The sequence below is a fragment of the Mustela putorius genome, unplaced genomic scaffold, assembly GCF_011764305.1.
Source record: "Mustela putorius furo isolate JIRA1106 unplaced genomic scaffold, ASM1176430v1.1 tig00000242_pilon_pilon_pilon, whole genome shotgun sequence".
NCBI classification, from domain to species: domain Eukaryota; kingdom Metazoa; phylum Chordata; class Mammalia; order Carnivora; family Mustelidae; genus Mustela; species Mustela putorius.
The window spans coordinates 17,989,295-18,006,908 of NW_025421325.1; the positions used below are offsets into that span (position 1 = coordinate 17,989,295).

Here is a 17,614-nt window from a genome sequence, read left to right on the forward strand (position 1 = left end):
CCCTCCCTACTCTAACATGTCTGTATTTCTGTCAGCAGTAATATATTTTGTGTAGTTCTTAGCTTCATAACCGCTTTTATCTTCTTACCTTGATCATCAACCTGAACAAATTACTGAACAAAATGCCCTTACTTCACAGCCTGACCTTTCCTGCTCCGTTTCCCTGACTTTCACTGTAATCTGCCTTGCTGCATTTCAGAATCTTCACACGATGGGAAGATCCATGACTTAGTGATCTTTAAAAGGTCCGGTGGAGTGTAGCATTCTAAAGTTGATAACTCTTTACACTGTAGATACATACTTATTGTATTTTGTCCTGAGGGAGTTTTAAAAGTCTTTGGCTTTGACAGATTTGTTGTTTTGGCAGAAATGAGCTATAAAAACGATGACCCAAGTCCTTAAGTTAGGAAGTAAGCAAAGAGGCTCCTATGATCTCTGAGAGGTAAACTTACTGAGGTTTTATGCTTATTGGCTATTAATTGGTAGAGATATTGTGTTCTGCATCTAGCTACATACATACACAATTTTTTCTAGCTTGCTTGATCTGCTCTCTCCAGAACATGACTTTACTGATAATACACCTTTTTCTTCCCTTTGAGGATGTTTCTTTTACCCACGCATCTCCTCCTATCTCAGTGATGTCTTCTCTTACTCTCCTGTACATTTTGACCCTCCTCCCTCGGGCACTTCTAGCTATTTCTTTTCTTTGCTGCTCATTTGGCATGTAATCAGATTGTTTGAAGACATCATGTATTGTTGTCTTCTAATTGTTTAACTTTATAATAGTGATACAATTTAATATATGCAGATGTTTTCTCTATAACTGCATTTTCAGCTTAGTGAAGGCTTATTATTTGTATCCCCCCATGCCTATGCATGTTTATGTTGCACAATAGTTATTAGTTAGATGAATGAAAGAATGATTGAGCTTACAGTCTGTGTAATATTGTGTTTGGAAGTTGTCTATTCAATAAAATCCTTTTAGTATAACGCAGGTCAATAGATATTAATATTAATGAATTTCGATAAATGGATGCTCTGTTTTTAACTTACCTTCCAGCACAAACTGTCTGTCTTTAGAAATTTGATTATGACTGCTTGTGTGAGCCCAATGGCTGACTTTGCAAATAGTTATTAGAGGAGATCTGAGCTCTTAGCTGCTACATTACAATTTGTGTTTAATATTTATGGAAAAGAAGTCTTTCTACAAATATGTAAAAATATTGGTGAGTGAAGGAAATGGCTCCCAGTGTGACAGAAGAAAATACCTTAAAAAGATCTGCCATTATCGGTAGTTTCCCCAAGGTTGTGTTTACATAAAAAAGACATTGTTTTATGTTCTGGAATCAAGAGATGATTTTATGATTTAACAAGTTCTGCAAAGAACTTTGGTAAGGTTATCAGTACCTGCATTACTACTAGAGAGATCACATAGCAATATTTGTCTCTAGATTTATTGACTTGCTACATTCCTTTAGTATCATTCATATTTTTCTCCCGAGGGTACTGCTTTCCTCTCTTGACTTAATACCAAGGTATGGAAACTCGTTTATGCTGTGGCGTATGATCCTGGGAAATGACTGCCTGTTTATTATGTCTCTCTATAGGACCTTTCATGACCATAGGTAGATGTCTGCCGCCTCAGTATAAACAGACAGCATTCGGAAGTGCATCCTCTAGACAGGGACAAGTTGTTTTGATGGAAAGCACAGACATTTTGTGTTTGGACAGCGATGCTGCACTTCACTTCATATGCTTACCAGTCTGTGGTGAGGTTGAACAAGTGAACTAATATGAACAAATTTGCCTCAATTTTTTCATTTGTAAAATGGAAACATCCAGCGGATATTTCTGGGACTAGATGAGACAGTCACGAAGGGGCCTAGCATGATACCTGGCTCCTGGCCACTCATACAGAGTATTCCTTCTACAGTATGATGGGGTCAGTGGGGATGGATGGGGACGGTTTACTGCTGTGCGGTTGCCTGCTGTTTTGTAAAACTGGCTGATGGCTGTGTGGGAACATCACAGTCACCGAAAGAGCTGCCGTGTGTGGTAGGGAGGCAAGCAAGCCACAATTGTAACCTCGATGTCCTTTCCTGGGCAGAAGGACTGGGGGCCGGACCCACCTGTGAGGCAGGAAGGTTGATGATGACTTAAGTCCATATTCTTCTCACCTCTTGGGAAAACAGGGTCTCTTAGATTACTTCGGATGGCCAACATGGGTGATGGGTGTGCGTTTACTCAGCTTCCATTTTCCCCACTTCCCAGAGATGGCCTCCTTCTGGATTGGTCAACACCAGTCTTCTCGCAAGTGAACTGCTTTGTGGTTCAACGCTCCCTCTGTCAATAGGAGAGTTCTAGCAGAGCTCTGGTGGTTCTTTTTTGGGGTTTGCAGAGCCCTTAACAACAGTGGTAGCTGTTGTTGTTGGCATTTACAGGGCACCCACCCCCCCATCTCTGTGTTCCATTTTCTTAGAGGAGAGGAGGGGCAAAGGGAAGGGGAGAAAGAATCTCAGGCTGACTCCGTTTGTGGTGTGGAGCACAGAGCCTGACTTAGGGCTCTGTGTTGGGACTCTGAGATCATGACCTGAGCCAAAACCAAGAGCCAGCCGCTTAACTCACTGAGCCACTCAGGCACGCCAAAATAAATCCATTTAAATGCATTTTGCTTTTGTCATTTGTCATGTGGATGCTTATCTTCTGCACTACTGTCCCCCCCCCCTTTTTAAAAATTCATAGTTATTTTCCTGGTCTGTCTGCCTTCCTTGCTCTTTCCCTGCCTCCATCCCTCTTCTCTTTTGTCTCCCCCACTTCCTTTCCTCCTCACTCCCTCTCCTCTTTCCCTCTCCCTTCTTCCCTTTCTCTTCTCCTTTCCCTGCTTTTGAGATTTCGGACAATTTGTGTATTCACGGGTTTCTTACAATTCTGTCCTTTTGGATATCATCAGTACCACATGGGATCTGGATATGGCAACTTCTTATTGTTCTTTTAGGAAGAGACTCATGTAGTTCTTTGGTTCCCATCACCCATCCCCAGCAATATGTTAATCCTTCCTAATTATCTTTAAATTGTTACTGCATGATTTATATGTGTCATGGGACATCTCAGAGCATTCTATTCACCCTGTATTGCTACTAAGTTTTCCACTTTTATGCTTAATTCTTTTTTTAAAAAAAATTTATTTATTTATTTATTTATCAGAGAGAGAGAGATCACAAGTAGGCAGAGAGGCAGGCAGACAGAGAGAGGAGAAAGCAGGCTCCCCGCTGAGCAGAGAGCCTGATGTGGGGCTCGATCCCAGGATCCTGAGATCATGACCTGAGCCGAAGGCAGCGGCTTAACCCACTGAGCCACCCAGGCACCCTATGCTTAATTCTTTAAAGGTTTTGGGATGTAAGCCCAACCAGTTTGTGTCAACAAGAGTCGCACAGGAAATGAAACACACAAAATAGTATTTTGATTTAGAGCTGATACAAAGCCAATGTGGGAAAATTTAGTACTGCTTCCTAATAATTCTATCATAACTGTTCTTTTGGAGGGGGAGAGGTGAGTGCAATGAGGATGTCTGCAATTTTGAAACTTCCTTTTTGTTCTTCTCCTCCCTCCCACCCCTTCCTCTTCTCCCCCCCACCCCCGCCTCCTTCCTCCTCCTTCCTCCTCCACTTCTCCTCAGCCAGTTTGGTATTGAGTATCAGAGCCATGTTGGAGATAAGAAGGGAAGCTGAAATATGGGAGATTACGTGTTTGGGCAGTTCACATAGGCAGATGCTTACTGACAGACCTGCTACCCTGGGTGATAGAGACGGGGATGGCTGCCTCATCTCGGCCCACTGGGCCTCCTGTCTAGGAGCTCTTTCAGTCCCCTTCCTGCAGCTCCGGCAAGAGCCAGAGTGTCCTCTGTGATTGCCCTGGCTGTGCTGATTCCTGCAGTGGGATCTGACCCGAATGGGCTCAGTCTCCCTCCCAGAGCCTCTTTAGAGCCAGGGGCTGTGAACTGTGCAAGCCTGGAGCTGACTTAGGACAGCTGACAGTGTTGACCTGGAGTTGCTTCTTCGGGGAAGGTCTGTTTTCACTAGGAGAAGAGGACCTTCCACATTGAAGGAGGCAGAGATGGCACACAGGTTCTCCATGGGCTTGCTTCAGAGATCTATCTGCCTTCCTGCTCTTCCAATGGTTTCATCCTTCAACATTTCCTCGGACTCCTTGAAGCAAAACCAAGTTCCCAGTCTTTCTCTCCCTGTCTCTCTTTTCATTTCAACCTGTTCAAGTTGGATGTTGCCACTTGGAACTGAACGAATATAGGTGCCTCTCTTATACTTAACTCTGGATGTGGCTTTAATGGGCAATGAATGAGAATTGCCAGTTTCAAGGCAGCAGTCTCCAGCTATCTTTTCACAAGAGCCACAATTAGAATGCTATGATAGGTAGGGCTACATCATGTGTGCTAAACATTTATACTGTTCCAGTTTTCACTGCTGTTTTCAAAGACCCCGCCACTGGCAGGGATTCCTGCCCACTTGGCCTTGCTGGAAGTCCACCCCACAGTGATGCCTCTGGAAGCTTTATCATGGCCTTGCCCAGAGGTTGAGCACTTCCCTCCAGGCATGCGGTACATGACATATTTAGGTTGCAAGAACCATATGAGTGTTAGAACCTGGCTCAGCAATATGATATGGTACTTACTGTTTTCCTAGAAAAATAAAGCTTGTTAAATGACTTCCATTCTTCTCCCTAGTAAAGCCATAACATTTATAGGTCGGTGAGCTCCCATTATAAACTAGCGCTTTGTTCCGTAGCCCAACGGTTATCAAGTATTGCATCATAAAATTTTGGCTCCCCTCCCCTCCTCTTTAAGGAAAACTTTTTTTTTTTTTAAACACCGTGTTTTTATTTTTTTTAAAGATTTTATTTACTTATTTGACAGAGATCACAAGTAAGCAGAGAGGCAGGCAGAGAGAGAGAGAGAGAGGAGGAAGCAGGCTCCCTGCTGAGCAGAGAGCCCGATGCCAGGCTCGATCCCAGGATACTGAAATCATGACCTGAGCTGAAGGCAGAGGCTTTAACCCACTGAGCCACCCAGGCACCCCTAAGGAAAACTTTTATTAGTCTTCCATGTTTCTTATTTCAGAAGTTAATAATCACAGGGTTCATGGCCTATATGATCACTCCCATAAGCCATGTGATGCTTTTCTGCTATGGGCAGTCTTGTTTTACTCCCCCAAACCAAGGTGAAAAGCCACCATGGCCTGAGGGAATGACCACTTGGGAAGGGGGCTGCTCCTCATGAGTTCTGGGTTTTGCCAGTGCTGCTGTTCTCTGTGCACTGTTTTGCAATTTACTTACCTTCCCTGGCTTATCTATAAAAAGTGCTTGAAAGCAAAGTTTCTGCAGGTTCTTTTTCCATTCATGCAATAATTTTATGTGCTTACTTGGTATTGTGCTTAACACTTCATCTCTTCCCTTTGAAATGGATCTCCTTTCCTCAGAAACTTACTGACTCAAGCCCTCCCTCACTCAAACCCCTGCATCTTTCTTGCATTGTTGCCCTTGCTTCCTCTCCCCTCCTTCTTTTCTGTTCTTTCCTCCCCTGGAGGTAAAGGCAGAGAAAGGGAAAGAAAATGGAGGAATGCAACATGGTTGCAAGTACAGTGACAACTTTTCCTAGTGGTCTCTTTTTATGTCTGGAGAAAGTTACTTTGGCAACTGTGAATCTCTCTTTCTGCCTTTGAACTAAGTTTATCCTTCCTTATCATTATTACATTTCCATGGGATATGGCTACTTAGAGGTTTTTTTTTTTTTTTTAAATCTGGTTTTCGTCTTAAAATTTCTTAGAGACTAGTTTTTTTCTGTATTTGAATATGTGAGAGGGCAGTTGAAGCAAATCCCATAGGCTATTTATAAGTAGAACTGCACAATGGTTTCCCCAATGAGCAAAAGTTCTTTCCACACAGAATACATATGGACCTTGTTCTTTGCAGATTGTTGCTTCTGCACTAGCCTGCAACTCTGTCTTCTAAAAGTGAAATTTGTCTACAATTTTCCCTTCCAAAGACTAGTGTCCTCTTAATTACTATGTGCCAGGTCTTCCACAGTAGCCATGCAACAAGCCATTGTCCTATAAACTGTCAGTCTAGAAAGAGAAATGGCTAACAGAATGCAGAGGCAGGTTGAGGTTGAGAGTTGGGAAAATGCTTGGGCGAGATGTTACAACACAGACTGAAGCAGGAATAGTTCTGGGGCAGGAAAAGGGCCAGACATCCAGAGGAGCTAGCAGACCTGGGCAGGGCTGCACAGGAGATCCAGTCTTAGGCAATCCCAGAGTGCCATCAGGAAGGGGTTGATCAGGAGAGACCCAGAGCAAAACATGGCTAGTCTGGTGAGGTCACGTGCCAAAGTCCTCCTTTGAAGCTGCTGGCACCCACTTGCCACTTGAGGCCCCCTGCTCTTGGCTTAAGCCCCAGTTCCTAATCATGGAAATCCAAAGCCATCCCGAAGAGCCTAAATTCTGGAGTGTATGCATATATATAGGATGCTTATATTCACTTGGTTACCTCTGCCTCTAGGTTCCTGCATCCCCAGATACTAGCCCTCTTTTTGCACTGAATCGTGACCCCTTTTAGCCTTATATCTACTAAAACCCCACTCATAATAAGGGTAAGAATGCTCTAGACTTAACTGAAGATGGGGAAGTGATGGAGGGGTGGCTGCCCACATATGACACAGCACAGAGGTACAAATGCAGCCTTGGATACTCCTGCTCCCAGATTCCTTCTGGTTGGCCCTCTGGTCACGGTTTTCTCCTACCTGTCTCAACATGCATGACAAACCTCACACCTCTCAGCTTCCAACCTTATACTCTTCCTGGTCCTCGTTTCTTTCACCTTCCCTCTCTTTTCTCACACAGAACAGATTCAGTACTTCTCTTTGACTTGGGGTTTAGCTAATACCCATGCTTTAAGGGCCTCACCTTCTATTTCAAAAACCATATCAAATTATTTTCTCCAAGATGGTGGACTTTTCCAACACTGACCTAGGATTAAATGTTGTGATATTAGAGCTTGAACTGGGTGCCAGACTAAGTAGGAGAGAGAATGGGGACATGGTGATGAGAGATTCAGTTTGGAGGGCCCGTCTTTCCACCGAGGGGTATTTTTGAACTCCCTTAGTCTTGTCACATGTATTACATTTTACTAGATGATTAAAAACATTAATAGTCTCTTAAGGAACTTATGGTTTTGTCAGGAAGACAGAAATAACATAGATGAGAACAATTAAGCCGTGAACTTTGTGGCACTGATGAGGGGGAGAATTTATCAGGAATTTGGAAACGCTTAACTGCATTTGTGTTCCTTGTTTGTGCACATAGTATTTAAATAAAATTCAGACTCCCATCTCACTTATCATTAATTCAAATACATTTTTTTCTAGATTAAAAACAAAAATGTAAATGCATATTTGCAGGGATTTTTAAAGGGCACCACAGATTATGAATTTCATTTTAGCATCGCAAATGACAATCTGGTCTTAATAAGCTATTTTGAATTTAGGGCCTCTAAAACTCAGAATTAGTTTTGTTTTCTGACTAATTATTCTAATGGGGAGATATTGCCATGCAGGTATTAGGATAAAATATTGTTTTTGGATATGTGACATATTTCCTTGTATTTTAAAAATCTCTTGGGCATTTTAAGGGAAATATAATCCATCTGCTTTTGATCTAAATATAATTTACTCAGAATAACAGGGAAATATTTGATATCCAGAGAAATTTATTGATGCTCTTAAAGCTTCTCTCCTGGGAAATAAGAAATCACAGTTTTTCCAAGGGTAATCACAAATGTGCAATGTCTAATTTTTCTGCTTATTTAATAGAGTCTGAGTTAAGCATCAGTTGGGTAGTCCAGATCAGTTATTTTTAATTTTTTGAAACTTCCTTTTAAAGCCATGCATAGGAAATTTTCTTCAAGGAAGCTTTCTTTCTTTCTTTCTTTCTTTTTTTTCTTATTCTGACAGTTATATCTGCTACCTTTTTTTTTTTTTAACAATGATTTTGGAAGATTTAAGGTAATAAAATGATTCTGATGTCTGTGGATTAATAGTGTCTGCATTCAAGATGTTTCAGACTTGTCAGAAGCTTGGAAATGGCATTTGAATGTATTTCTTAATTTTAATTTTAAAACAGTTCCTCCGAGAATTAGATACCACTCCTAAGGGAATATTTTGAATTAAAAGGAGGAAGTTCACGCCAAGGTACAGCCAAGTTTTGTACTCTTGAAAGACCTGAAATCCAATTACAAATAAAAGAAGAGGTCATGATATCAGTACCATGGTTTGGAAGTGCAATCTGAAAGAACTTGGAGGGGGTTGGGTATTAGATGATGAGAAGGTCTTAGGTGACTCCCCAGGGACTGAGGGGCCAGGCCTGGTGTTTTAGCCACCTGGCTGCTCTGACACACTGGTCCTTCAGGATTTCTGTTTTCAGGAGTTGGGGGAAGGGGGCTTTATGCCAGTTTCCAGGATTGACTTCTTCTGACCCCCTGAGGATGGTGGTGTTCACAGCTCTTCTCTTTCCAGGATGGGCTTTGCATGTCTAATTTGGGCCTTGGCCTTGTGCCTTCAGATCCCCCTCTCTACTGGAAGCCTACCTGCTGCAAGTCTGGGCCTGAGCCTGTCTCCTGCTCCACAGGCCTCTGCTGCCCTCTGCTGCCCACTGCAAACGGCAGTTAACCCTCAGGTCCCAGCTGACCGGTGGGATCTGGTGCCTGGGTGGTTGCAGTAGCCTTCTGGCTTCTCTTTCCTTTAGTTCAGCACGCAAATCATAGCCAGACAAATTATCACTTCACATGCGAATCTGCTCAATTGTAGCGATCAGGTGTACAGACTGGCTATAGACTGCCTGGGTTAATTTCCAGCTCTGCCCTTTATTAACTGCATGACCTTGGGCAAGTTGCATGACCTTGGGCAAGTTAGTCTGTATGCCTCAGTTTCCTGGCCTGAAAAATAAGTTGGTCCTTCTTGTATGAGACCAGTATTTACTGTTATGAAGGATAATGAAATGAGAAGTATTTAGAACAATGGCACATAGTAAGTGCTAAATAAATATTCATTATTGTTATACTTATCCCCCCCCTACCGACCCCCCCCCCTTTTAGGGTTTACTATAGACCAGCATTTCCCAAAGCACAAGGTGATATTAGATGGTCCAAGGGTATGGCATTGAATAACATGAGCCACAGTGAGAAAACCCTTCCTTTTTTCTGCTATCTTTCAGCTCTTCTGCTTCTACCAAGGTGCAAGTGTCAGCTTGGTGCTAGAATGTTTTTTGTACTTCTCCAAAACTTGTTCATTTCTCTTTTTAATAGATACAGGCCTCGAGTTTATAAGTAGCTATCTGCTTTGACAATTTAATAGCATCCATTTTAACAGTTTTTTTTTTTTTAAATTTCTGGCAAATGATGCTTGTTTTCATTTTATAGTTGTATTATAAAGTTTCCTTTATAAAGTTAATGACAAATTATAAAATTTCCTTCAAAAACTAATCTAGGTTAGAAAGAAGTTTAGGGGCTCCTGGCTGGCTCAGTCAAAGAGCATGGGACTAACTCTTCAATGTTGTGAGTTCAAGCCCCACATTGAGTGTAGAGATTGCTAAAAAAACAAAATGAAACACCCAAGCAAACAAACAAAAAACCTTAAAATTAGTTGAAAGAGTGTTAAGTTTATAATAAATAAATCATACTATAATTTCAAATATGGGAAAAATCATGAATGTGGCACTGAAATGCCTGAGGTTGAGGAAGCCCCATGAGAGACGTGAGTACATGCCTTGGGACTTTGTAGTGGGTGCTCAGCTGGCCTGGAACTCTTTCTGCTCCCCTGGTGGACCTCTGCCTTGTCTATACTGCTTTGCTAGTGGCTGACATGTCTTAATCATTCCTGCCCTTAAATTTTTTTTCTCAAGAATGCCCTCCAGGTTCCACTTACTGGATTTTTGGTCATCCTTCAAGGCCCCATTAAAAGTAACATCCTGGGTGCATGGCAGGCTCAGTCGGGTGAGTGTCTGACTCTTGATTTTGGCTCGGGTCATGATCTCAGGGTTGTGGCATCAAGCCTCAAGTTAGGCTTCATGCTGAGCAGGGAGTCTGCTTGGGATTCTCTCTCTCCCTCTCCTTCTGCCCCTCCCCCAACTCATTATTATTATGATTATTTTTCCCTCTCTCTCTCTAAAAAAAGAACATTGTCTGTAAGGCCTCCTTGAATACCTTCCCTCGGTCCTCCCTCCTTCTTCCAGACTCTGTTACATTCTTTTCCCATTTCTATATTGGCAGTCATTTTTGGTTTATGATGTTATTTCCATGTCCCTGTCCTGCTTTTGCAACTGAAAGGAAGGGACTGGAGGAAGCTCCTTTAGATGGAGGACAGTGTGTTAGTCATCTCAGTATCTCCTTAAGGGCTTAATACAGTGTTTTGGGTATAGTAAATACTCTAATACTCAGTGTTTATAGATTGAGGTATCATTTATATAGCATAAAACTCACTTGCTCTGGGTATGCAGTTTGATTTAAAAAAAATATATGGTGTATAGAGTTGTGAAACCTTAATACAATCCTGTCCAAAACACTTTGGTCTCCTCTGAGGTTCTCTCCTGCCCTTTTGCAGCCATTCCCCTCCCCTATCGCAGCCCCAGACCACCAAGGATCTGCCTTCTCTACATAGAGCTTTATCTTTTTAAAGCTTTTTTAGAAAGCTTTATCTTTTTAAAGCTTTCTTAGAAATGGAATCACACAACATGTCATCTTTTCTGTCTGGCTTCTTTCACTTAACGTGACTTTCTGAATCTCCATATTGTTGCATGTATTAGTAATTGGTGACTTTTTTGTCATGCAGGATTGATAGACTGCATTCTGTTTAACCATTTGCCGTGTTGTGAACTTGGGGATTGTTTGCGGGTTTTGGCTATTGAGAAGAATTTCTTGACGAAGTGTTTGGTACAGTTAGGGCTAGAAATTGCTAGTTCTTACAGTAAGAGTGTAAGTCGAACTTTTCACAACACTGCCACACTGTTTACCCTTCTATATTCCCTGCAGTAACGTATGAAGGGTCCAGTTTCTAGTGTCCTCACCAACACTTGGCATTAACTGTCTTTTTCCTTTTAGCTTTTCTCGTGCTAAGGGGTGAGTCAAGGATGGCTCTTGGATTTTTAGGAGTGAAAGAGGAGTGAACTTTTCTGAGAACAGTCAGGAATTCTGGTTTGACAAAGCGGAGTTTGTGGTATCTATTAACCATTTCAGAAGGACTGTTAAGTCAGTAGTGGGATGTGTCCATTCAGTCTTCCAGAACTCGTTTGGTAATGGAATCTGGAATAGTTGCTTCAGTTTCCTGTATTTTAGATACGTGTCTGATGGTCTAGAAAGTCATGTAACTTCTTCTGATGTCAGTTTCCTCATTTATAGAGTAAAATAACACCTGTTGTCCTCCAAAGGTTGGGTGAGAAGTGAATGAATTAAGGAATGGGCAAGTGCTTATTAGCATAGTTATTATTCATGTACAGTTACCTTTTGTTGATGTCATTGCGGTGTTCATTGTGGCTTCCAACCCCACATTTTGCCCCTAAGTGAGTGCTCAGTAAATACTGGCTTTATGAATCCCAATGAATGCGGGTAATGACTAAGTGCATAATGGGGGAGAAGGGAGGGAGGAGAAAGAAGCAAGAAAGAGGTGAGACTGGGGAGGTGGGGGGAGGAGAGGAGAGCAGAGAATGGGTGGAATTTGGATCTGCCTCAGGAAAGATGGCCATCGTAATTCCACACGTGAGCTTCACGGAAAGGCAATTTGTCTCTTTTGTTTTATGACATCACATATGTCATATAACAACAGTATGTAAAGTGTCGTATTTCTGAAGTGTCTTATCTTCATACCAGACTTTAAGCTTCTTGAGGGCTGAGGTAGTTTTTGATGTGCCTCTGGATTTCCTAGAGCCTTCGCTTACTGCTTTTAGCTTAAATGAACACTACAAATATGTGTAAAATGAATGAATGAATGAATGAATGCACCTTTGAAACTACTCTCCTTCTCCAAGGACCTGAAGCTCATGACCTGAGCCAAAGAGAGACACTTAACCGACTGAGCCACCCAGGCATCCCTGCCTTTTGTGATTTTAACTGAACATTTTATATGGACGTACTTTTTTCTCTTTTCTCAGTATATTAGTCACACTACTTTAAAAAACCTTTTTTTTAGTGATGCCCCCAGAGTTTATAATATACATTTACAACTAATCCAAATCCACTTTCAAATAACACTGCCCTACTACATGGGTAGTGTGAGTATCTTACAATAATAAAATAATCCTAATACCTAGTATTATTGCTGTCTTTTGTTTCACTTATATATAAGCATATATTTATACAAATGGACACATACATACATATATACACATAAGCTTATATAACTAAGTACATTGCTATTATTTTGAACAAATTCTCATTTGTTAGAGCAATTAAAAATAAGAAAAATAAGTCTATTTTACTTTCACTTTTGCATCTTAAGTACTCTTTCTTTCTTTATGTAGATCCAAGTATCTTTTTTTTTTTTTTTTAATTTTTAAACAGATTTTCTTTATTTGACACAGAGAGAGCCAGTGAGAGTAGGAACACAAGCATGGGGAGTGGGAGAGGGAGAAGTAGGCTTCCCGCTGAGACAGGGAGCCTGATGTGGGGCATGATCCCAGGACCCTGGGACCAAGACCTGAGCCAAAGGCAAATGTTTAATGGCTGAGCCACCCAGGTGCCCCATGTGGATCCAAGTTTTTAATCATGAAAAAACATTGGCATTCTGTGTATCTATTGAGATGATTGAATGGTTTCTGTCCTTTATTTTATTAATATGGTGTAGTACATTGATTGATTTTTCTGTGTTGAACCAACCTTGTATTCCTAGGATAAATCCCACTTGGTCATGGTTTAAAATCCCTTGTGTATGTTGCTGGATTCAATTTCATAGTATTTTGTTGAGAATTTTTGCATCTATATCCATAAGGGATATTGGTCTGTAGTTTTCTTGCAAAAACTTTATCTAATTTTTAAAAATTGTTTTTCTTATTCTCTATTTCATTTATTTCCACTCTACTCTTTAAATTTCTTCATTGGTTATGTAGGAGTATTTTTTCCATATGTTTGTGATTTTCCCCATCTTTTTCTGCTGTGATTGATTTCTATTTTGATTCCACTGTGGTTGGAGAAGTACCTTGTATGATTTCAATCTTTAAATTTATTGACACCTGCTTTATCACTTAATATATTGTCTGTTTTGGAGAACGTTCCATGCGCACTCGAGAAGACTGTGTATTCTGCTGTTGTTGAGTGGAGTGTTCTGTATATGTCTGTTCTGTATATGTCTAGTTGCTTTATAGAGCTGTTCAAGCTTCTGCTCCTTGCTGATCCATGTAGTTGTCCCGGCTATTATTTAAACTGGAGTATTGAAGTCTCCACTTATTATTGGAAAATTGTGTTTGTTGAATCGTCTGTTTCTTCATTCAATTATTTAATTTTTTTCTTTATATATTTTAAGCTCTTTGGTTATGGGTATATATGTTTATGATGGTTGCATCTTCTTGATGAATTTACCCTTTTATAATTATTAGATGTCTTTAGTAACAATTTTTATTTTAAATGCATTTTGTCTGATATTAGTATAACCATTCCAGTGTTCTTTTGGTTGCTGTTTGTGTGGTATATATTTTTATATATATATTTTTTCAACCTATTTGTGTTTTTGAATCTGAAGTGTGTCTCTTGTAGACTGCACATAGTTGGATTATGTATTTTAAATCCATTCTGCCAATCTCTGTCTTTTAACTGGAGTCTTTATTTCATTTAAGTTTAATGTGAATACTGATGATGTTGTATTTACTTCTGTCATTTTGCTGTTTTCCCTCTGTCTTTGTCTTTTTTTATCTCTCTGTTCTTCCATTACTACCTTTTCTGTGATTTTTTTTTTTAGGATAACATTTTAATTCCCTTGTTTTCTTAGTGGTTGATCTTAACATTTTAATTTGTAACAATCTAATTCAGATTTATATCAACTTAATTTCAGTAGTATACAAAAACTTTGCTCCTATATAACCCAGTTTGATCTCTCCTTTATCCTGTTGTCACAGATACATCTTCACATATTGTGTGTCCATCAACATAGATTTATAATTATTGCTTTATGCTGTTGTCTTTCAAATCAGGTAGGAGAAAAAAGTTATAAACAAAAAATACATTTGTGTATTTTTTATTTCTTATTTTTTTATTTTTTAAGTGGGGAGGGACAGAAGGAGAGAATCCTAAGCTGGCTATGAAGTCTGATATCACAACCCTGAGATTAGGACCTGAGCCAAAATAAGGAATCAGATACCTAACTGACTGAGCCACCCAGGCACCCCGTATTTATACTACTTTTATTATTGCTTTCTGTGGTAACCTTTACTTGTGCTCTTTGTTTCTTCATGTGGATTTAAGTTACTGTCTAGTTTCCTTTCATTTCAGTCTGAAAGAAAAAGCTCTTTTAGTATTCTTTATGGAGCAGATCTACTAGCAATAAGTATTCTGTTTTTTTGTTTATCTGGGAGCATCTTAGTGTCTCTTGAGTTTTGAAGGTTGCTGATAAAGAACTACCAGTGGATTTTTTTTTCGGTCAGCCCTTTGACTCTATCATCCCACTGCTTTCTGGCCTCCATGGCTTCCAGTGAGCAATCAGCTGTTAATCTTATTGGGCCCCTGACCCGTGAGGAGTCACTTCTCCCTTGCTGCTTTTAAGATTCTTTCTTAGTCTTTTACTTTTTCAACAGTTTGATTATAAATTGCAAATCTACTGTCATCCTGCCCATGTCTCATCATCCTTATTTGGAAGTATTACACAGAACACTTCTGTTAGTGCTTCAGTTCAACACTTAAAATATTTTGTAGCATTTCTCTGATCTGTCAATTTATGATTTAGTAATATGTAGTTTTGTTTTTCTTTATCATATTTCATAATTTTATGGAACTTCAGAGTGATATTTATGTGATCTAATGCCATAATTTATTCACCTAATAGATTTATTGAGCACCTGCTTATGGAAGACTTTCAGTTTTCTTAGATAAGTGACACATGGTCCTGCCCAAGAATGGCCTATCTGTCTGGTGAAGGCCACATACTCAACTAACTACTATATAATTAGAGTAGAGGTATACTGAGTATAAGGAGAGTATTTTGGGACCACAGAAGAGGAAGTCACTGATTTTTATATTTGATAGATGAACAAAGTGAGGGATGTACAGATTGAGCAATTTGGGACCTTGAGGTTACACACCTTAGAAAGACAGAAAGAACTAGAACCTACTATTCTGTTTTTTTTCCATGAAACCATGGTGATTCTAGAGTATAGTTACTCCATATTTTCAAGCATCAAAGGTAAAAATGGTTTCTTAAATGAAATAGCAGAAAAACGGTTTGTTAGAAGTCGATGCTGTTGGTGCTAGGATTTGGGTACCATAGATAGCTTCTTGTTTTCAAATGTATTAATTGGTCTGCAAAGGACAGGTAGATGTGTGAAGCAGAGACTGACTCTTTTGTTTTAAAAGATGTGCATGCTATAAGTAAAAATAAACAGTATTTATTTGTACTTCTTAATTGTAGTGGTATGGATTTAGTAAACAAGTGACTATTTGAAACTTGAGGTTCAAATTTTGAAAATATACTTAATTTCACTAAATTTACCCCTAAGTTAGTTCTTCCCCTTTTAATTGGTATTTATATTTTGAAAAGGATTCTCTTCCTCCTTCATATCCAGTAAAATTTTGGATGGGTACAGCTTATATTAGAATTTTCTTAATAATGGGATTTGCTGTTCAGTCAGAACTATGTTCTTTTCCCATAGGGTAAAGCATGACTTATTTGGGCATACAGTTTTAATTTTAATCTGCATGCCTCCTTTTCTCTCCTCCCATGATTCTTTGCAGCAGGGCAAGGAAAAGCAAGTCTTATAAAAAGAAATACAGTATGTGGTGCTTATTAAAGTTACATACATCTCTTCTCACAGGAGAATTTTGATTTACTGCAGGTTGTGCATATGTCGCATATGGACACTTCTAGGGAACAGATTCCTTATCGCTGAACAGTGAATGGCTTCTAGTACTCCATTATTGCTCCGGGAACATGTTAGTAATGATTATGAAAGGTAGGATACCATGAAATCTGTAAGGTGATTTGGCAGAAGTCGATGCTGTTGGTGCCAGGATTTGGGTACCGTACCACAGTTTCCTGTTTTCAAATGTATTAATTGATCCGCAAAGGACATCTTTTGGAGACAAGAATTCAGACAGACTGGCACAGGCTGGACCTCCGCCAAGACTGCTCGGAAGGTTGCCATACTGGGAGCAAAAGAGTGAGAGAGAAAGAGAGAGAGGGAGAGGGAGAGAGAGAGGCAGAGGGAGAGCTGAGGAAAGAAAAAAAGGCAAGACTTGGCACAGCTCAGTCAAATCAGCTTCTTTTGTCTGCTTTCTCAGCTTGAGCTTCAGGAAAGAAAACCGTCCTGGGGTACAGAAAAACTCAGAACTTTTTGGTTTTCAAACTTAGAAGGCTTTTTAAGTCTCTTGGGCTATTTGAAAGTGTTGGTACATACAATGACGTTTAGTCACCAGTATTAAGGGAAATAAAAGCCTTTTTCAAAATGAAGCTTCCACAGTGTCCATGCATTTGGGAAATACTGTATTTGATTTTTTGCATGTATGATTACACCATGAGAGACAGGATTAATATAGAAGATGGCAAGGCAAATTTCTAATTAGAGAGAATATTAATTCTCTACAAAATAAAGTTTGTTCATCAGTACAAACCTGCTTTCAAATCAAATCAGACATCCTTCGGAATGTGTTCAGAACGTAAGTTTTTAGATTTTATTTTATTTTATTTTTTCCCATTTGTAGACATTCACGTTTCAAGGAGGCTTTCTAAGATTTTATGCAACCCAGCCAGGAAGTCAGAGTAAAAGTTGTTTTATCCATGTGTTTAAGAAAACGTTTTCTTAAAGCAACAGCTTTTATTTCTGCTGCTTCATGCTGTCCTAAACTACATCCCCCAGCAATGACTGACAACACTGAAGACCAGAAAGGCAAGCTGAAGACACCAGACTTCGTGTGAAGGGCAAACAAGAAATGTGAGCTTGGTCATTATTTTTGTGTGTGTCTTTGCTCTGAACCAGTTTTTGGAGGTGGGTGGGGAGGTGGGTGGGGAGGTGTCTATGTCTCAAAGATGTGTGCGATTAGGGGATTCTCATTGTGAGAAGAAAATGATAAAAGGTAATTTTTATGATGTTGGCAGAAAATGGCTGGGAATGGGAGAGAATAGAAATTTAATCTTTTGGATAAGAAGTAGCAAGCTGTGTTTGCAGTTCTTGGAGAAAAATTCCATTATTTTTAGTTGATTAGATTGTATAATTAAACGATTACTATAGCTTGGCTCTCTCTAAATGTTTTAAGTAGAAAGAAAATCTAGAAAGTTCATGGATTTGCTTTTCAATATTACCCAGTATTTTACTTGGATACATACTTTGAATCTAATTTCTTAATAATAAAGTTTCTATTAGGC

General features: G+C 39.7%; 1 protein-coding gene across 7 annotated transcripts in view; it reads left to right on the forward strand.

Annotated features, from left to right (window-relative positions):
• MSRA (methionine sulfoxide reductase A) overlaps positions 1–17,614 on the forward strand; it is a 426,874-nt gene that overhangs the window by 25,655 nt on the left and 383,605 nt on the right. Inside the window, exons 1-2 of one of the 7 annotated variants that reach the window (XM_004766054.3) lie at positions 16,538–16,908; positions 17,109–17,183. The exons of 5 other annotated variants lie outside the window; for them this stretch is intronic. The gene's annotated coding sequence lies outside the window, so the exon portion shown is untranslated. Of the gene's footprint in view, positions 1–16,537; positions 16,909–17,023; positions 17,184–17,614 lie in introns of those variants that run through there. One more of the 7 variants, XM_013063290.2, reaches the window with a different exon arrangement.